The sequence below is a fragment of the Podarcis cretensis genome (genome assembly GCF_951804945.1).
Source record: "Podarcis cretensis genome assembly, chromosome: 7".
Taxonomy (NCBI): Eukaryota; Metazoa; Chordata; class Lepidosauria; order Squamata; family Lacertidae; genus Podarcis; species Podarcis cretensis.
The window spans coordinates 50,622,116-50,643,278 of NC_137176.1; the positions used below are offsets into that span (position 1 = coordinate 50,622,116).

The 21,163-nt window shown below is 42.6% G+C and overlaps 1 long non-coding RNA gene across 1 annotated transcript in view; it reads left to right on the top strand.

Annotated features, from left to right (window-relative positions):
• LOC307219509 overlaps positions 1–20,754 on the top strand; it is an 81,410-nt gene extending 60,656 nt beyond the window's left edge. Inside the window, exon 3 of the long non-coding RNA XR_013840455.1 lies at positions 20,296–20,754. This is a non-coding gene — a long non-coding RNA (uncharacterized lncRNA). The remainder of the gene's footprint in view (positions 1–20,295) is intronic.
• Positions 20,755–21,163: the final 409 nt, after the last annotated feature.

The following is a 21,163-nucleotide window of genomic DNA, read 5'->3' on the forward strand; positions in this document are numbered from 1 at the left end:
TGGCAGCGGAACAATGAATCATCCTGTGATGAGGTCAGACACTACTTCATAGTAACTGTCCAAGTATACTTTTTCTCTTGTAGTAATACTGTGGTGTTTTACCACAAGGATGGTGTGTGTTGTTGTTTTTAATGTGACATTAAAAATTGGATGCTGATTTAAAGTAGCACAGCAGGTAAACTGTACAGAGACCCAATCTCTTTCTGCCAAGAAGCTCAACTAAATAGCCATATCTGGCATTCCCCTCTACCTAACTGCAATTGCATGTGAGGGGAGAGCAGGGATGATTCTGCTGACACCACCCCAGTTACTGCAACCCCACTGCACTCCATCACTCTGAGCCAAACCTACCTCACAGGATTGAGATGAGGATAAAACAAAATATGGCATAAGCATCTTGAAGGACACCATGCAAAAAAAATAATTATTATAATTTACTTCATAGAATTTATAAACTATCTTTTTCCAAAGCTCCCAAAGTGTACGCTGACTGTGAAATAATGTCATCTACAAAGCACAATCAATTAAAATAAAATCCATACAGTACCATACAAATATTAATTACAGCATCAAGGCAATACAGACAGCCAAAGCCCAAAGGCAGAATTAGTCAGTTGCTCCAAAGGCTTTTGAGAAAAGATATTGACTGGAGAGCAGAAGCCCCTTAGTAACATTACCATCCATGACTCTTAAGGGGAGAGAATTGTACAGACATGGCACAGTCATCAAGAAGACCTGAATAAAACTGTTGAATAACAGGCCTGGTGCAAGTGTGGAGGACTGCCTCTTCCTCCTCCTCTACACCACTGCCTCCTCATCCACCACTGTGCCTCCTTTCTCCTCCTGGGTGTTGTGGGTGGCACTGCTGCCATGCTACAACTGTCACCTTTGCTGTTGTATGTGTAAGTGTTCTTCCCCAGTTGTTGTACTGTGGCAACTGAGACAATCTCTGGAACATTCGCTCTGAAGAAGGGCTGCTTTCAAGCAATATCAAAGCACTTTAAACATAGGCAAACTCGGCCCTCCAGATGTTTTGGGACTACAGCTCCCTTCATCCCTGACCACTGTTCCTGTTAGCTAGGGATGATGGGAGTTGTAGTCTCAAAACATCTGGAGGGCCAAGTTTGCCTATGCCTGAACTATACCATTTTGTTTCCCCCAGGCCATCCTGGGAACTGTGATTTGTTAAGGGTGCTGAACATTGAATTGTTGGGATGCCTAAATGACTGCGAATGTGACATAATTTCTCTGTGGCATCACAGGTACTCAAGATTTTCCAGGTAACATAATGTAAAGATGCCAAGGAAGCAACTTGTTCTGAAGCATTTGTTCAGCTGACTTAATGGATAGACTTGACTACATATTTCTTGTACTTAGGTTCCAAATTAGCCATACTAGAGCTGTGTACTCTTATAGAATACAGTTCATGTATACTTATTTGTGAGTACATATATTTATAATGTAAAGGTCTTTAATGCTTAAAGCATCACTGTTCTTTATGGGCAGGAAACTGTAATGTTCAAAATCCACATCAAACACTCTCGGTTTGAATAATTATTATGCTCCTGGTGTACACTTGATATAAGTAGCAGCCATGAGATATATTTAGAAAATGTCCATGCAAAGTACTTAAATAATTATTACTAATCTGCAGTGTCTCAGGTTGGACGCTGTAAAAGTATATGACCTACTGTCAGAAGAAATCTAAAAGAGACCTCAGTTATATATAAGCAAGGGTGTGATCTACGAAGCATAACCATCATGTGTCTCCATATGAGGTCCAAATTAGACAGAATGTGAGATGCAATACTGTATTGCACATATATCTGTTAATAAATAGCAGCCATGGAAAGGGGTTGTGATCAGAATTGTGGCATGTACGGAGAAGTTTAACTCTTTCCCCATGCACTTGCAGTTCCAATACAAATCCTCCCCACCAACTACTACATACCTTGGAAGGAATACTACCATTTGCAGGCTTTCCTCCTGAGGTTAATTACAACTTCAATGCACTGTAACTTCAGAGCTGTTATTTTGACAAAGCCACTTCCGCTCTGCAGAGGAGGTGGGATTGCAGGCATCACGGCCCCAACACGCACACAGTGGCTGGAGCCCAGCCCCCACACGATTGGGGAAATCCCCAGCCGTGTCACCCCCTGGCCAGCCATTTGGCTGGCTTTGGAGGCATGGCCCACCCAATTTAAACGCAGGCGCGGCCAGGGATCTCCCTCTTTTCCTGCACACCAGCTGTTCCTGTTTCCACCCTCCCACCCTTTAAGCTTTTCGTTCCTTGACCTTGCTATGGACCTTGGTTGGTCACCGTTGAGGGGCCTGGTAGGAATTTTTCCACTTGGCAAATTGGCAGCAGCCACTTGGTTTTCACCTACCTCATAGCAAATTGTCACAACTTTCTTAGTATTGGCGGTTAGGCATTGGTATTGGTATTGTCTTGTAAATGGAAGAGGGGAGGAAGCTCCATCACCTGCCCTGCATATTGAAGGGTAGTCCGATAAAGGATTCTGGGGGGCGTGGCCCTGACCGAAGCCTGTGGATGTAGGGCCTAAGGCACGCCCCCGAGCGGTGACCCCGGGGGAGTTCCTAGTTGATGTGCATCAGCAGGACTCCCCCTACTGGTGGTTAACCCTTCTCGGATTTCAAGCAGACAGGCTGAAGCCGGATAGGACCAATGCCTAAGCCAATACCGCTCATCACCTGTAACCAATAAAGTTGTGGCCATATTTAGCCCAATAACCTTAAATAATTGTGTCATGTGTCTTTATTTCCACTGGGGGGGACAGGAACTCGCCATGCAATCAACAGCAAGACAGATATGTATAATGCAATCAAACGTTTCATATATAAGCCCAGTTCACACAATATGGCTTACCAAGACTGCATAAACTCACAGGCTCCCAGAGAGGAGGTCACAGCTGTTTTGCTTCTCCCCAGTCCTTCAGCTTAGCTAAGGTGTGGCATAACTGCATCACCCAAACAGGGGCTTGTGTCTTCTCGCTTGGCTGCAGCTTGTGGCTAGTGAAGAAAGAGCTTAAACACAAGCCCAGGTTCAGACAACACCATGGCTTAGCTCAGCGCAGGAGCAAAAAAGGACTGCAGAGGAACAAAGCCACATTGAGCTCCTCTTCAGGAGCCAGCACCATTGGTCATGCAAACCAAGCCATTGCTTACTTTGGCCCTGAGGCCAGTTTTGTCCCTGAAATCAGAAGTGGTTGCAGAGCAGCATTCCTTGGTAGATTGCTCCCTTTGTGAGATGTTCATATTTTTATTATTCTAACTTGAATGAAAAAGTGGCTGATGAGCACTGATTTACTTACTTTAATCGACTCCTTGGGCAGTATGAAAGTGGCTATGACGTAGGCCCTAATGTTTATGCACTGTATTTTTTCCATCTGTAATTTGGGTGTATCATTGTAGCTGGCCTCCAACAATATAAGTACTTAAATAAATAAATAAATAAATAAATAAATAAGCAAGCCTATAGTCTTGAGGCCTTGGAGTATTTTGAATTTAAAGCTTATAAAGACTTAATTATGGAATATTTGGGGCAGTGGAGTCTTCTGAGGGCAGGAGTGGCACCCTGGGAACCAAGTGACAGGACAAACTTACCTGCCTGCTCCCTAAGGGAGCACTGCTAGTCTTGCACAAAGGGATAGGATGGACCAGAGCCACAATATGGTGCATTCTGTGTAGTATGGAAAAATGTTTGGTTAGACAGTGCCACAAGGCACACAGTGCACACCAGTATGTCATCAACGACACACATGTTTGCTGAAGGAAACAATGGAGCAACATGATGTGGAGCTATTCCTAGCTGAGCCCTTTATTGACAAGGATTTTTTTTCCCCCAAAGCAACTTCTCTGTAATGATCTCAGGCAGGCAGGCAAGTCCCAATAAGAATTAACAACTCTCTGGCACTTTTAGTTACATTTATTTACAAATTACACCCAGAGTGTGGCTCCTAGCCTACTGCTCTTTGATACAAGTTGGTCATTCTAAGTTTCCAAGCCTGTCACAGCAAGAAGGGTGCCAATGTCCGGTCCTTCCTCTTTTGCACTTCAGTTGTATTTTAACCCTTTCAGCTCTTCTGGCTCGGGGAGAAAGCGGGTGGAGTTCTCCCCCCTCCCCGCTCTCAAAAGAAGAACTCTCTGCATGCTATTTCTCTGCTGGTTGCCTAGCAACCCCCTCAATGCCGTCTCTCTCTCCCCTCCTCCTTCCTGGGAACTGTCCAAGTCTGCTGCTCTGGCTGAGTCTGGGAACTCTTTGTGAAAGGGGGTCGAGCTCACCCACTCCTGTTCTGTCTGCATTCTTTCATCTCCAGAGTCAGACTCTGGCTCTCTTTGTACTGGCAATCCTTCATCTCCCGAGTCAGACTCTTCCCAGGCATTTGATTCAGCCAGGTCCCTGACATTCTCTCTGTTTGGCAAATCTTTAATCCACCAACACAAATAACTCTCTAGTGGCAATACATATGTATGGCAGGAGTCCATCTACCACAAATACTCCTGCACATTATTAACAGTTGGCTTCTGGAAAGGAAGAAGGCAATAATGCATTCATAAGCAAATTTAAATGCATCAGGTGCTAAAAGTTCTTGAAATGTAAACAAGGAGATTTGTAAAGAACAAAAGTCATATGGGAAAGAAAAAAGTCATTTTCACCTAGGTAGTCCTAGCACATTGATTTTTATCTGGGTGTAGTTCTTGCCCAAGATTAAAGGTCATACTTTAACGGAAGGAGGAACAGCTTATTCTAATAGTAGCTCATTATCCTTATTTAGCTATAAGATGAGTATAACTGATAGCTTTTGTGTTTTCATTTATTAAAATTTCCTTGGTGTGCCTAATGACCCCCCAGGGGTTGCTGTGCCCACTCTCCACACCCAGTTTCTGAAACTTCACGCAGAAGATAAGACTCATAAATGATGGAGAAGGTGGTGACTTATTGCCTTAACCTAATATTATGACTGGACTTAAGAGATTAGACAGGTGCAACTACACTTATTTTAGCCTCTAGTCGGCACATAAATATTCTATGACTAGTTCAACATGCCCCAAGGGGATTTTGGACTTCTATTTTCCCAAAGAGCAGACCTCCCATGTGGTATGCTAAATTGTTTTTTTGAAACTGTGGGGTGTTTCAGGAAGAATTGTGATATAGCACAGATATCGCCTATGTAAAGGAAAGCATCAAAAATCCCATTAGACATAGTGAAGCCCTTGGATACATGTGTCTGTGTGTGTCAGAGAGACAGAGAGAGAGAGAACACTTGTTATGGTGTCTTTATAATATGGGTGTAATTTTCAAAGCAGAGCATACTACAATCAAGATAGATTCCAAAAGCATGCAGCACAGCCACTGATCCCACTTCAGATTCCCCAAAGAAGAGCATGGGCCCTCGCAGCCTGGCTCCTTCCAGTTCAGCTATCTGTAGCTGAAAACTCTCTCTGCTCTCTTGATTTGTTTCCAAATTCCAGCTTGGCCTACTATCTTCTCGACAACAAAGAGACAAGGGGAAGAAATCATAGGTTTTGTGCACTCCAACAATCAAAGTGTGACAGGCAGGGGCAGAGGTTTGATCAAGTGCCACGCCTTCATTGTGTACACTTGGAAGACAACATGGAAGAGGTTGCTGCTTCTGTCACATCAGAATCCACCTTTGATCTCACACACATAAGGAAGCAATATTTAACACCACATCTACTGAAAACAGTGGGTGGTTATATACTTTCAAAAAAAAATCCATGGAACAACAAATACCATCAAGCCACTATAAATGCAAGATAAACCTCTCAGTTTTCTGTTCTAGCTAAAAGGGAGGGGAAGTTTATGGTACCTCTCTCCATTCAAGGAACAAAGAGAGCTTGTGTATCAGCTAGAACACTTATGCTTTTCTCTTTACTTTTAAGACTCTCACTGCACAAGCTTATACATACAGTATTTGCTTGGCTCACTGAGTTCAGTGGGATTTCCTTTAGGTAAGAAGGAATGGGATTGCAATCTAAGAAGCTGCAACAGTTGCATTAATAACAGGGCCGGCCTGCCAAGGTGAGGAGACCACCTCAGGCAGCAGAATCCACAGGGACAGTAGATCCCAGTGTCAATCTTTCTCTCCCCTCCCCCCCAGTTCCTGATGTGGATCTTCCCTCACACCTTCTTCCCTGGTGAGGAAGGGGGTGCTACTTGCGGTCCACCTCAGGTGCCAAAATGTCTTGGTACAGACCTGATTAATAATTACCATCCATCACAAAGCAATGTAAAACTCAAAGTCTCTTTGGTCCTGATGTATATATGTCCAAATGGATATATTTTTCCAACATATTTTACGCATAGTTTTCTGTGTTTCTATGAGATTGAGGGAAATGAAGCTGTGAGCTCTCAGTACTGGATTTTTGTACTAAGGACAAGCCCCAATTTTTCATATCCAACGTAGATCTGAGAACTATCACTCTGAAGCTAGATATTAAGTACAAAGCATTAGTCTTGACATGTTCAGTGCCTTAGGGATTCAACAGTGTGCACACTGGAAAGAAGAATGCCTTTGTCCTTTAGCCAAGGAAGCAATTATTTCTGCAGCTGATTATTTGTATAATGATTGGTTAAAATAGGGTGTACCTGCTGCAGACGCTCATGAAAACAAGTGCTTGGCTTTAATTTTGCAGCTTCTACTTTATTTGATGGGTTAAATTATTCCAGTACGGTTGCTAAAAATACCTGTTTTTGGAATTTTTACAACAGGCAGTGTTTTTATTTACAGTGTAGTCTTCATTCCACTCCACCCACAAAACACACACTGCTGGCATTTAATTCACCCCTTAAGAAAAGAGGGGGCGTTCTGAGGCATTAAGAACAATCAGTTGTAAAACAGATGTTACATAAAATTCTTCCCTATCCGATTTCTGACTTCCATCTACTCCATATTTTTTGGAAAGCTGTTAGCTTGTGATGCATTTGGACACCTGGTATGATATCAAAACCAATTTTTGCATGATTTCTGAGATGAAAGAGCAATTTTGGATATAAGTTGATGCCATTTTGAATCAAGTTAGTGGACTTAACTTCTCCAAACTGAACTAATTTTTATTTCTTTCACTTCTCAAATTTCCTAAGCAACACCAGGTATGAGGCTGCTATTCCTTTATATATATAATGCTACATATTACGTATAGACACAACTAAGCAGTACATCTGTGCATACTACATTCCTCTGTCTCTTAGGAGAGAAATATATTATAGGTGTTTGCAGTGTTCAAAACTCCCATTGTTCTAGCTGCATTTTTGCGACAGGGAATTTCATTAGTGCAAGCAGTTTCTGAGCTCTGGGCACAGTACTGTGCCTAAGATTTCAGATTAAAACTGCAGAGTGGAAGGAAAGGAGGACCTTTTTCTGCCTCTCTACTTCCTGCTACTCTGTGGAGAAGAGAGCCTCTTAAAAACAGGGGGTGGGGCAGGGGAAGGACTAGACCATGTGAAAAATTAACATAATATTTTACCTTGTAGTTCATTCATTTTTAGCTTTGTATTTTTGTTATTAAAAAAGCACACCTAGACATTCCATTGTTGTGGCCATAACCGAGGTTTAAGATACCATTTAGCCATTTGTTTTCCACAAGCACTGTAAACCAAATAATGCTTTAATGAAAAGTATAAGAAGCACCTGCAAGACATTCCCAGTAAGGAAGAAATTTTCTGGGAACCTATATTAGCACCCTCTGCTGTAGTTCATAGGCACTGGCTGATGCGCTGGGAGGGGAATTGCAGAACCAGGGTTCTGCATAGCTCCCTTCAGAAGATGTAAAACTTCAAGTAGCTCTTGCTTACCTCTAAGCATCAAGACCAATGTCTGGGGATTTTGTGTAGGAATATGTGGCAGATTTTCTTGTTGGCATCCCACCCAGTGGCACAGTAGTACATCTTTAAGTTCAGGAGCTCATAATAACAACCCCCATTGCCGTGTTCACAAGGAGAATCCAAAAATACAGGCAGTTATACATCAAACAGCAGCAGTACATAATACCAAATTTATTAGCATCAGCATGCCTAAGGAACTGAGTAAAGAAAAGGAAAGGAATATCCAACCTCTGCTCAGTTATCTTTATCATTCTCTGATTTCTAGGTTCTCACAAACAAACTTGAAAGCCTTGTGGTCATCATCGTTCACTTAGCAGATCATGAAGGGTTCACCCAATATCCCAGTGTTGATAATGTCATCACCCATACTCTGAAAAATAGGACTTAGAGCTGTGCTTCTCTATGCTCCGCTATTCTCCCTATCCCAATAAATAAATATTCTGAACTGGATAAATAAATGGTAAAATATTCCATAATGGGATGTCCAGAAATGCCCACAGCTGTACATTTTCCTTGAGCAAAATTATATTTTTAAAAAAGATTAGCCTTGTGGGGTTTCAAGACACATATGGTTAAATGTTGAAAAAATACATCTTCTTATACAATACAACATATAATGGCTGAGAACTGAATGTGTGCCAGAAGCTATGGGATTATTTTGCTGAGTGCAGTGCAATCTTGGGCTGCATACAGACTGTACCCTGAAAGCATATTCAAATCACATTTCTCCTCTCAAAGAATTCTGGGCACTTGAGTTTACCCCTTGCAGAGCTTCAGTAGACAGCCACCCTCAATGGACTACAGTGGCCAGAATTCTTTGAGGAAGGAAATGTGCTTAAAATGTGTTTTAAAGGTACAGTGTAGGCAACCTCATCAAAAACAGTTTGGCTTGGCTGGTCTCCTTTGACAGCTGTCTGCAACACCAAACCTGCCAAGCAGCTTTTCTCGGGTGGGGACTTGGGTGAATAATTAGCCTTGAGCAATGAAACTGCAGAGCCACACCTTGCTTGACTCTCTGATTTCTCCTCTCACTGCTGGAACCACATTATGACAGGGATGCTACAATCTTGATCCTTCTCATGATAAAAGCATTGACACTGTTTATTATATATATGTGTGTATATATTTCTTCTGTGCCGGTACAGCTGTTGAAGCCATCAGCTTAATTGTGCTGGAAGCCCAATACTTCATTTTGGTGTGGCAGGTTCTTTAGAATGCTTTGGTATTTACCTCCACTATGAGAACTTTCTTACTCTTTTCAGCCCCACCTCAAGAATCCAAAATTGTTTGACACATACTTCTGTGATAACGCCATCAAGAATACCTGCAACACACCATCTGAATTTGTCTTATTTAAAGGACAGCCTTATTTTAAAGTGTTAAAGAGAAAAGCAAATCTTTTAATGAGCTATTATGATAGCCTAATCATGATAATGTTGCTAATGTCTTCTACTTCATTAATCTAAGACAGGAATTTAAAAGGGGTATAAAGTCTCATATCCTATAATCATTTTTTCTGAAACTTAAAAGGGTGGCTAGAAGAAAAAAGAAGAGTGTCTCATCACTAGCTTTGGCCCCAATTAATTTTGGCTTTGGCACCACCCACTGATGACTTCAGTCCCACCCATATTTGGTATGTGGCTTCTAAGTGATTTACCACAAGATAATGCAACCCTTTGATTCAAAAATGTTCCCAAGTCTTGTCTTAAAGGGCTGCAGTAAATGTTCATTGGGAAAAACTAAGCACAAAAACTAAGTCAGCGCCGTCTTACCCATAGACACTAGTGGTGCGGGGCGCTGGGGCGCCAAGTTCTGGAGGGTGCCAGGCGAGAGTCCAGGCAACACCAAACGAGCGTGCTGAGTGAGCAAAGGTGCCTGAGCCACTCCCACCGAGCATTGGCTTGGTTTTTTCCCTTTTAGCCTGCAGGCACCAAATTCTGTGGGGCGCCAGAAGGCTAAAAGGGAAAAAATCAAGCCAACGCTCAGCAGGGGCCCAACGGGTTGAGGTGCAGGTCTCACGGCGCCCCTCCTGCTTGCCGTCTTTGTCTTCGAGCCGGGCATCAGGCACCGCGGATCTCCATGGGGCCGGCTCCAATGGACCAAATAATAAAATAAAGTGTGTATTTGCTTATTCTGTTGTCTGTCCTGAGATCACCTGTTGATGAAGGGCAGGGTATATTTTTTAATAAATATATAATTCTAAATAACCCAGAATATAGGTAAGGAGCTACAAAAGAAGAGTTAGATGTCAGTGGGCAAACCTCTCCAAATAACTTTTGTTAAAAGCTACAACAAAAGCCCAAAATATCATAAGCCAGCCAAAGTTACCCCGGTTCCAAACCCTGCTCAGAAGGGAGGCTGCTGAATCGGTCCAAGCCAGGCAGAAGAAAAACAAAACTTTCAAACAGAGTTTGACACACACCATCATTTTTGCCAGTGTAACTTCAGTTGGGTTGCTGGGTCAGATGACTGAGATATAAGGAGTTTGGAATAGGAATGCGTCTCCCCCTGCCCTGCCCCACCACTGCCACACACACTCATCTACAATGGCCCCTTTCAGGTCTTCTGCCAGACTTCGCAAAGAGAGATGAGAGCCAGCTGAGCTAGGATGGAAGACTTACACCAGTGTATCTTCAGCTGAGCCAGGCAGGGGAATTTGGCTGGCATAACCCTGGCTGAACCCAGGCTCAGCTGGAGATGCACTTATTCCAAACTGCCCTTAGAGGTTTGTGAGCAACAGAATGGGGAGGCCATGTGTGGACTGGGTTGAACCCTTTCCATTCCAGACATTTTCCCAGTGGCAGACCTTTGGGTCTCAAATTTCAGCGGTGCCCTGTGTGGTGCCAAAATCCTCCCACCTGCCTCTCACCTTCCATTCTACATCATAGTTGTGGTGCCCCCTGTGGTGCCCCTGAAGCTCCATGCCCAGTGTGACCAAATCACCTCCATTGCTCCACCCACGTTTTTCTATGGCCCACCCACCACAAATATGGCCTGGCAGGTTGTCTGTGAGGGAGTGTGGTATTCAGGCTAGAAATGTTCCCCATCCCTGGCCTGCAGCCTCTCTGGTGCCAGCTCCAGCAGCTTATCTCAATGATCCTGAGCTAAAGAACACACCTCCCCCCATTAATATTCAAGTACACTTGCCCATGGCTGTGACATGTCCCTGACAATAAACACCCTTAACCTTATCTACTCCCCCACACAACAACAACAACAGTGGGACAGGCTGCTATCATTCCTGCATCTGTAAGCCAGGAGATGCATCTTCTGTTGCACTTCCATATGCCATGCAGTTACTAAAATAATATGCAAATAGTGGCAACTCCAAGGTAGGAACTGAATCTGTCTCAAGTTCTCCAGCCTCCTTGGCTCTTGAGGAGAGATTTTATCAGGATGCAACAGCCTGAAGGGTGTAATTGGGGATTGGTCTGAGCTGTAGGGTGTCCCCCTGGGAGAGAGAGAGAAAAAGGGTTGCTGGAACTTAGGTGCTGACATAATAACCTTTGTAGCAGTGAGAGGGGCAATTTAATATATAGCATGTAGTGGCACTTATGCATTTGGGGACATCTTTCTAAGGCTGCTTAGTCCTGGGGGCAAGGCAGGGCAGATGATTTTCATTCCAACCTAAATGAGGGAGTGAAGACAGAAGGTTTCCCTGCCCATGCACTGCCTTTACCTTAAGAATTGGGCTCCCCCACCCCCGTAATTAGTTAAGAAAAAAAACAAGTTATGTAGCTGTCTGAAATGTATATAAGTGCATGCCTAGTTTGGTCCTCAGAAGCATCCAAACAGTTGGTTTGGTTGCTATCTCTATTAGGAACTTCAGTATTCACGTTTGGGAGCATTTCTGCTTTGAGAGTCTGCAAAATTGCTTTTCTCTCCTGTTCTGTGAATAGCTACAGATGGCATTTGGTGGTCTATGTGGCAGTGGATTAATGATGAATCCTCATAGCATCTTTAGTTTTGTTCCAAGTTCATGGTCCTATTGTTATCACAAAGAATACGAAGCTATATTTGAAATGGTCTGAAAAGTAACAGTGGACAACTGGCTCCCAGTAGTTGCTTGATCCAATTGCTTCAGACAAATATCATGGCATTCCCGTCTAGTTCTGTACGCTTGAAGCCTGAAGTGATGCTCTTCGGGTGCTGATTATCTTTTTGATCACTTCTGCCTAAACCTCCCTGTTTCCATAGCTATTAACATAAGAGGGGAGGATAACACCTTTGGACATATTCTGACAGAAATGCTTCATAGCTCAAAGAGTTCACAGAACACAGCAGGACTTCCAAACATGAAGTCAAAGCTCTTTTTGCTTCATTCTGGTTCCTAATATAAATTTAAAATCTTTGCTGGCTGGAGAACTGACTTTCCAAATGCATCTCTTCTGTATTCTTTTCTGCATTGGCAAGTGACATATTAGCATAAATAGTGTGCAAGAGGCTCAGAGGTGATCTAAGTCTGACATCTGAAAATGCTGTGCAAATATTTGATTACATCAGTCCAAATCAGAACTGTCACCAAGTTAAATACCGGTATATCTTAGAGTTGTCTCCAATGTTAGTCCTATTCAGAGCGGATCCACTGAAAATAGTTCATTAAGCATGTTTATTAATTTCAGTGAATTTACCATATGTAAGAGTAACATTGGATCCTCCCATAAGAGTTGTAGTCAACTAAGCCCTACTCAGAGTAGACTCATTGAAATTAGTAGACCTAAGCTAGTCATGTCTATTAATTCACTGGTCCTAGCATTGAATACCACACTTAGTATTTGAGTGGTATGAATTTTAAGCTATTATCCTATGCATACTTACCTGAGAGTAAGCCCCATGGAACACAATGGCCCTTATTTCTCATTAAATGAACATAAAATTGCACTGTGAATCAAGTATCATGCAATCCTATGCATGTTTACTCAGAAGTAAACTATAGTGAATTCAATGAGACTTAATCTCAGATAAGTGTATTGTATTGCAGCCTTAAATCAATTAAATAAAAAAATTCCTTCCAGTAGCACCTTAAAGACCAACTAAGTTAGTTCTTGGTATGAGCTTTCGTGTGCATGCACAGCTCATACCAAGAACTAACTTAGTTGGTCTTTAAGCTGCTACTGGAAGGAATTTTTTTATTTTGTTTTGACTATGGCAGACCAACACGGCTACCTATCTGTAACTTAAATTAATTAAGTCTGCATGTGAGTCAATCTTTCTGAAGGGACAGGGAAAGACTTCCTCCAAATAAACACTTTGTTGTTGTTGTTGTTGTTAACTGATTAGTCTAACAAATTATTAAAGGTAAAGGTAAAGGTACCCCTGCCCGTACGGGCCAGTCTTGACAGACTCTGGGGTTGTGCGCCCATCTCACTCAAGAGGCCAGGGGCCAGCGCTGTCCGGAGACACTTCCGGGTCACGTGGCCAGCGTGACATCACTGCTCTGGCGAGCCAGAGCCGCACACGGAAACGCCGTTTACCTTCCCGCTGGTAAGCGGTCCCTATTTATCTACTTGCACCCGGAGGTGCTTTCGAACTGCTAGGTTGGCAGGCGCTGGGACCGAGCAGCGGGAGCGCACCCCGCCGCAGGGATTCGAACCGCCGACCTTTCGATCGGCAAGTCCTAGGCGCTGAGGCTTTAACCCACAGCGCCACATGCGTCCCTTAACAAATTATTAATTAGCAGCAATTACAAATCATCACAAAGGCACCAAAATGGCTTTGCCCAGGCCACAAATGAGCTGTTTAGTGGGGCCTGAGTGCAAACCCTGCTTTGAGTCCATCTGACAACATAGGGCAAGTGGGCATGGTTTGACTAAAATGGCCTGGCAAACCTTATTAGATCCACAGGCCAGAAGTTCCCCGTACTAATCTGATTCTGTCCTAATTCCAGTATATGTATGTGTATATATATATGTACACACACACAATTTCAAGAAAGAAGTTATAACTATTTCAGTGTTGTTAGCCGCCCTGAGCCCGGTTTCGGCTGGGGAGGGCGGGATATAAATAAATTTTATTATTTATTTATTATTATTATTATTATTAACTATATTTGACTAAGATCAGTATATTTCAGAGTGCTGTAATGAAATTAAATCCTGCTGATGGAATTTAGATATTCATAACATTCTCTGGACTACATCACACATGGAATGTGTGTGCGTGATTCTCCAGAAAATCAAGGTTCTGTTTCCAAATTGCCCTGCAAGAGAAACCTCCAATTAACAACAACAACAAAACTAAGGCATTTTGGATGTATTTGTTATGACCTGGCAGATCATATCCTGAAATTAAGAGAGGTTATTTTATACGTAGAATGGAAATCATGCATTGAGCCTGCAATTCTGTACCCATTTATCTAGAGTAAGCTCCAATGTACTTGATGGGAGCCCCCTTGGTGTATTGTTAGAATGTTGGATTAGGGACCAGGAGACCAAGGATCAAACCCCCACATGGCCATGAAACTCAATGGGTGACCTTGGGCCAATCATTCCTTCTCAGCCCAACCTCCTGCAGAGGGGTTGTTGAGGAGAACCATATATGCCACTCCGAGCTGCTTGTGGGGTGGGGTGGAAGGTGTGATACAAATGCAATGAATAAATAAATAAATTCTGCTAAGTAAGTAAGTACAACCTATATTTTAGTGATGTTACAGTTAGAAGATATATGGTTAGCTCAAGAAGATACATGTGAACATCCTAATTAGTCAATGTGAATGTGCTTGTGCAATTTAAAATATAGAATATGAACTATAGTTACCAATGCCTTTTTATTAGTTTGGCTACCCAAAAAAATTCACAGCATTTACCGTATTTTTCACCCTATAGGACGCACTTTTTCCCCTCCAAAAATGAAGGGGAAATCTGTGTGCGTCCTATGGGGCGAATACAGGCTTTCGCTGAAGCTTGGAGAGCGAGAGGGGTCGGTGCGCACCGACCCCTCTCGCTCTGCAGGCTTCAGGAAGCTATCAGCAAGCCTGGGGAGCTCGCGGGAGTTCCCGCAGGGCTCCCTAGGCTGTGGATAGCAGCCTGCTGCATGGAGCGCGGGGCGCGCTGAAGCAGAGCGCCCCGTGCTTTGGGCAGACATTGGCCAGCCCCACAAGCTCGGGGGACAGCGGGGAGGCGCAGCGCCACCATCCCGCTGTTCCCCGACCTGGTTTTGGGGGGAAATAAAGGGGGGAAATTCCTTTATTTCCCCCCCCCAAAAAAAAAAACTAAGTGCGTCCTATGGGACGGAGCGTCCTATGGGATGAAAATACGGTAATAAGTTCAAAAACAGGGATTGCTTTGAAGAATTAAAAACTTAAACATATGCCAAGCTATTTTTTTTTTTGCTTGACATCTTTTTTTTCTTTTCTTTTTTAAGAAAACAGTATGATGTAGGGGTTAGTGTTGAATTAGGACCCGGGCAGCCAGAGTTCATACCCCTGCTCAGCCATGAAGCTCACATGGTGACCTATGGCCAGTTGCTGTCTCTCAGCCTAACCTACCTCACAGGGTTGTCATGAGGATAAAATGGAGAGGTGAAGAACCATCTACATCACCTTGAGCTCCTTAGAGAAAAAGATATTAATTGCTAAGTGACTGTATAGAGGTCCTCACACTCCTATTTCTTGAAATCTCAATAACACCTCCAGTTTGTGCTTTGGGGTGATCATTCTTTTCGCAGATACACATCAGGCTGTATGTGGATGTGGGTATTGGTATTGCTTGACCACTCTGCCAGCATTTAAACAAATTCTGAGAGATAAAGAATCTTTCTTTAAATTGGCTGGTAATTAAACTCTTGGTGTAGACATGACGCTGTAACCCAAGTGGGTCTATTTCCTTTGCACTTCCTCTTTCATACTAGAATGCAATAAGTTTTAGTAAGTTATTATCCTCTTATCAATAATTGGGCTGGCAGCACACCCATCATTTGGGGTGTGGTTCTATATTTCAAAAGGAATCAAGCCACCTTTGTCTCCAAACTCCAATTAGTCATCTTTTCCGTCTCCTCTTTGACAGTCCATGCAATTCTTGCAGCATGGTCATTGGAAACTGTGTGATTTGATGTTTGAATATGTTTAAATCTGGTTTTGGTTAGGAATTCTTTAAATATGGAACTAGTGAAGTTTGGCCCATTATTGTCACAGTTATGTATAATCACAAATAAGGATAGTCTTTGGGTAGCAAAGCTTTGTGTAATCCAGAAAATGCTGTCATTCTCAATATTTAGTTCTGTACTCCTGACTTTTGAGGTGGCAACAGACTTCTCAAGAGGAAATATATCTGACAGCCATAGACACAGAGAAAAATTACTTTCTGTTTGTCCTCATTTGTGATCTCACGTTATTCGTTGCTGGGAAGAAACTGAAGGGCCAAGTTGTGGCCCTGCCCTGTCAGAATGACAGTGTAAGTTACATTTTTTAAAAAAATATTATGTTGACAAAAAAATACAAACAAGTAAAAAAATGGTAATCATTTATTGCCAACCTAGAGCGCAGGATTTGTTTTGCTTCCCATTAATTTCAACAAAATCCAGACCAGAGCTGCATTCCTACGCTATCAGTAACCTAGTTCAAAGTACAGGACTGAATGTTTAACTAAAGTTAATCCATGTACATTTGGAGCTTCACATGCCTGATGTGTCTTTTCTGTATTTGCTGTGGAAATCCATTACATGCTTCACATATAAATTGTGGTAGTTTACAAACTATAAAAGATAGGAAAAAAATGAATCAAATGATATCTTTTAAGGGAAAAATCACACATTGCATGCTATTACATGAAGCAAAAGCCCCAACGTTTTTGTTGCTGCTGCTGTTATTTTTCATGAGAAGCTGCCTCTGGAGACAGTGATGTTGTTGTTTTGTTTTTAATGAAAAGCTGCCTCCGGAGGCTGTGCTTTGGAGCAGAAGAGTAACACAGAGAACAGGTGCCTAACCCTTTCCCTGCAGGTCACAATTGTCCTTCCATTGTATAATTGTCATTGTAAATATGCACTTGGAACCCTGTGAAGGGGAGGGGAGCAGCAGACTGGGGAGCAATTTTGCATGGGGAAACAACCGGCGGCTAAAAGGGTTGTTTATTTATGAAAAGGTTTTGTCCCATGCTTCCTGTAAAGCGCTAAGAGTGGCATACATATTTCTCCTTTTATCCACACAACAAACCTGTCGGATAGGTTAAGCTGAGCGATGCTTACTGTCCCAAAGTCACCCAGTAAGCTTTGTTGCTGTGGGAGGATTTGAGCCTAAATCTCCTTGGTCCAAGTCCAACCCCCCAACTGCTGCGTTACACAGGCTGTGCAACTCCGTTTCTGGCCATTCAAAATTAGTTTACCCTCAAGCCTATTATTTTTCCATTTTAACATATCAGGGCTTCCTTGCACACGTTTGTATTTAACATGTAGGTTGTGTGCATGCCAACTTGTTTCTAAGGCAAAATCATTCATGCTCATCCTCAACGTGCTTCTTTCAATCTAGATTGCTTGTAGAACCTGCCATCCACAAAGGGTGGTCATGGGGACTTGATATGCACTTGGAAACCCTCCCCTTGATTAAGTTATCCAAACCTTTTCCTCCCTGCACATGCTCCAGATGAAGGAAGAAGGAAATAGTAATGTGCGCCTCCCACAGCATCATTGCACAGCTGTGGCAAATCCATTGCCAGGACCACCTACATCTGTTTTCAAATGGACACACTGAGATGTAGTGCAATAGATCTAAATTGTGTGAGGACTACATGGGTAAAAACAAGTGCTCGGTCTCCATTGATTCTAGAATAAAGCGTCATGTGTATGCTGGCATGCCCCCCCCCCACTTATTTTAAACAGTTTTTTGTAGCACAGAAGTCTGCAAGATTTAATGCTACACTATAAAAAAAAATTTTAATGCTACACTTGATGCTAGGCCACTGAATGGCTACTAGTAGAGTTGTGCTGACACCTGTTCTCCATTTTCTCAATAGTTTTCTTCCTCTGTGAAAGAAGTGTCCTTTCTTCTCATTCTTGCTTTGGAATTTATGTGATTGTGAAATTTTGACCTTAACGGTTGCACGGTGGCCAGGGGTGGTATGGGTGTGTTTCCTTTCCATCAAACATTTCTCCAGGACTCTGCAACCTCCCTGGCTGCCTACACTTCCTGATTTGAAAAAGTCTAATGGGAGGAATTTCTTCCTGGTGTATTTTCTTCCTGGTGTATCTTCCTGGTGGGACGCAGGTGGCGCTGTGGGTTAAAGCCTCAGCGCCTAGGGCTTGCCGATCGAAAGGTCGGCAGTTCGAATCCCTGCGGCGGGGTGCGCTCCCGCTGCTCGGTCCCAGCGCCTGCCAACCTAGCAGTTCGAAAGCACCTCCGGGTGCAAGTAGATAAATAGGGACAGCTTACCAGCGGGAAGGTAAACGGCGTTTCCGTGTGCGGCTCTGGCTCGCCAGAGCAGCGATGTCACGCTGGCCACGTGACCCGGAAGTGTCTCCGGACAGCGCTGGCCCCTGGCCTCTAAAGTGAGATGGGCGCACAACCCCAGAGTCTGTCAAGACTGGCCCCTACGGGCAGGGGTACCTTTACCCTTTTTACCTTTAATGGGAGGAATTTCTTCCTGGTGTATTCCACTGGAAGGCAACTAGGAAGGCTGTAGAGTGCAGATCCTACCCAGAAGAATTACACAAAAACCGTTTTGCTTTGATAATTTTCCAGTACATTTATTTGTATTAATTGTATTGATGGAGAGTGAAGAATGGCTCAGAGCATTAACATTCTAAAAGTCCTTGTCTCCTCATTAGGTTTATGGGGAGAGAGGCAGGGTCCCAGAAGCCAGAGCTTTGGATCCAGCACATATCAAGACATGTCTGTCTTTCCAGCTTCCCTCTCCAGCTTCAGACTAAACACCAAGACTAGTTCCCTGGCTCATTGTTTTCCTAAACTCTAGGATTACATGACATCCAGGCAGGTAAGAGGGGAGATGGCTTACCCCCTCCTCATAACTCACTTGTATCTATGGCAACATAGCAAACACTTCAGTCATGCAGTTATTTGTGCCAGCTAGGCCATCAACTAAACACAGAAACTGGTATGACGGGTTTAGCAGTTCCTGCTACTACAGGCCCCCATCTTGTAGATACAAAAAACACAGGTTTGTTGGCGATTCGCAAGCATTATCAAAACCAAACTGCCCAAATCTATAACAGTACTGATGATGTACTCTTTATATAGCCAAAATTGTACCATCCATACACAAGAGGGAGTTAGTGGCACATTTAGGGTAGCCATAAGTTTTGAAAAAGTAAAAACAATGTGAGGAAAATACCCTAAGAGGGGGAAACCACCCCCCCATTGCCAAGAGCCCATTGAGGACTGGCCAGAGTCAGTGGCCACAGTGTCTATTGATAGCAGTGGTGGGATTAAAAAAAAAGGTAGGAGGATGGAATTGAATATCATTGAAAGGGGCAGAACCTGCACAGAACCTGCAGGTTCCACATGTAAGCAGAAGAATCAGTTCTCTATGTCCTGCTGTTGGGCATCCAAGCCTCTTTGAAATGAATAGAGGATGCATGGCCAGGCTTGTGTAGCCAGAATAAATGTTGCTGTACTATTGCTCTGTTCCAGCTCCTGGTTTTACAGTGTTTGAATACTGGGCTTTGCCAAATGAAATATATATGTAATGAGTATGCTATAAAATAATAATAATAATAATAAACAGTGTCCTGCGTGTTTTAAAAACTGTAGTGATGATGGCTGATTTATGTTTTCTGCATATTTGTAATCTCTATGGCTGTAAACTATCCTTCAGAGATCATACTATTCCTGGTTGTCTTGATTTAAGAATTTAGCAAAGCTAAGATCTGCACATATGAACAAACGTACATGCGCAAATATATTAGTAGGAGTTAAGTAAATTGTCAATTTTTTCTGCCATTATTATTTCACTTAGTGGAGGCTGCTACCATCACAATTACTAAAATAGTTTCTTAACATAATTCCTGAACTTAGACCTACTTAACTACACATTGTTTTATACAGATAGTTGTAGAGTTTGGATATATTAGCCCTTATGGCATTCTGTTTTTAGAAGTTTTGCTTTGTACTTCAGTGAAATATTGAAAAATAATCCTTTACCTGGGTAAAATTAACATAAGCAAATAAATATTTGCTAAATATTCATTTGTTGGTTAAGAGTTTAGAGAAATGGAAAAATGCAAACAAGCAATAAAAGGACAAGTGTCAAAAATGGTGCCGTGTCAAAAATGACCACAAGTCATATTTCACCTTTTCACCTTTTCTCTACCCTCCTTCCCAAGTAAGCCCATGAAATCCAGTGTCTAATTCCACCATTGCCCAAGCGGCACCATCTGAACTGACAAGTATGGATTGTTTGACCTGCCTATATGGTGCAGGAGCATAATACGTGCATATACTCTGGGGCACTGAGTACAGTTTTTGTTTTATTCGCCCATAGCTTGTTGCACATTTGGGTTATATCTACCCAGAAGGCTGATCCATATATGGAACCCTGTATGACCTTCACTGAATTGCAGTGGGGAGAGTTGCAACCCACAACCAATGAAGTCAAGGCAGCAGAGCTGGGGACAGGGAAGGAACGCCCTCTGGTTTGATTGGTTATAAACTTCACCCAGAAGTATTCGTTTTACTAATGGCAATCAACTGCATTTTGATTTTTTTAAATTAAACTGTAGTTATCTCTTGAGTTTCAAAGCACTTTGTGAATAGCAGCTCATTCATGGGAAATAAAAGCTTTGGGTCAAAAGAGTTTTTTAAAATTCCTTTGACTTGAAACGTGGGTGTTCACTTTGGCTGCCTCCCAAGCAAAAAGAACCAAGGGAGCAAATTATAGTCCACACCCAGTTGGGAACTTTCTTCAGGTATTTCACAGACATGTCTTGCATCTGAATTGTTCATATTTTTTCTGCAGAGAAAAAAGCTTCTCCAAACAACACTGGGCAGAATATTTCTCTTTCAACTGTTTTGTTTTGTTTTTAAGCATATTAATTTTGTGTGGGGTTTGGCAATGTGTGAGGCAGGGAACCTATTCATGTTTCCCTATGAAGTATTTTTTCTACAGTTTTGCCTTATTTAGTTATTGGATTATTATTATTAATAACAACAACAACAAATCATTTCATGCCCTTCAACTTCAAGTCCCAGGGTGAGTTACAACAATTTAAAATTCAGAATTAAAAATAGTTAAAACAAATTACGGTTATAGGAATAGGGTGGGTCCTGAAAACACACCTCAGGTGTCAAAAGTTGGGATAAAGATCTGCATCTACAGCATTCACCAAAAGCTGTACAGTGGTACCTCGGGT